Raw genomic sequence first — 865 nt, forward strand, 5'->3', positions numbered from 1 at the left:
TTTGCAGGATGAAAATCCCAACACTCACTTAGCAAACTTTTCGAAATTTTGTGATACATTTAAAATCAATGGCATTTCTAATGATGTCATTCGTCTTCAGTTATTTCCTTTTTCACTGAGAAACGAAGCTAAACAGTGGTTAAACTCGTTACCACGAGGGTCTATCACTACTTGGGAACAAATGACCGAAAATTTTTTACTAAAATACTTTCCGCCGGCTAAAATGGCTAAATTACGTAATGATATCTCTTCTTTTTTTCAGATGGATTTAGAAACACTTTACGATACATGGGAGAGATACAAGGACTTACTGAGAAGGTGCCCTCACCATGGGTTACCACTTTGGCTTCAAGTACAAACATTCCATAATGGTCTGAATCCCTAGACTTAGCAAATGGTTGACGCAGCTGCTGGCGGAACCATCAACAATAAAACACTGGAAGATGCCTATGAGTTTATAGAGGAGATGTCACTGAATAACTATCACTGGCAAGTTATGAGGACAAAGCCAACAAAAATAGCCGGAGTTTATAACGTCGACTCAGTTACTATGCTGTCAAATCAGGTAAAACTTCTCAATAAAAAGATAGATGGTTTTCTTAGTTCTACATAGGTACATCCAGTAATGAGGTGTGACTCAAGTGGAGGAGGTGTGCATACAGAATATCAATCCTTCAACCCTACAACCGAAGAGGAACAAGTCAACAACTTTTGATCTTAAAATAACCCATATAGTAATACTTATAATACAGGTTGGAGGAACCACCCAAATTTCTCCTGGGGTGGTCAAGGGAGTCAAAAGCCACAACATGCTCCGGGCTACCAACAACCACCCTACCAATAGGAAAATAAGCCAAATCTTGAA

General features: G+C 39.0%; 1 non-coding gene across 1 annotated transcript; it reads right to left on the reverse strand.

Annotated features, from left to right (window-relative positions):
- Positions 1–229: 229 nt before the first annotated feature.
- On the reverse strand, positions 230–336 carry LOC128284922 (small nucleolar RNA R71). The gene has a single exon (XR_008275341.1). It is a non-coding gene; the product is annotated as a small nucleolar RNA R71 (small nucleolar RNA).
- Positions 337–865: the final 529 nt, after the last annotated feature.

This window comes from Gossypium arboreum, chromosome 11, assembly GCF_025698485.1.
Source record: "Gossypium arboreum isolate Shixiya-1 chromosome 11, ASM2569848v2, whole genome shotgun sequence".
Lineage (NCBI taxonomy): Eukaryota > Viridiplantae > Streptophyta > Magnoliopsida > Malvales > Malvaceae > Gossypium > Gossypium arboreum.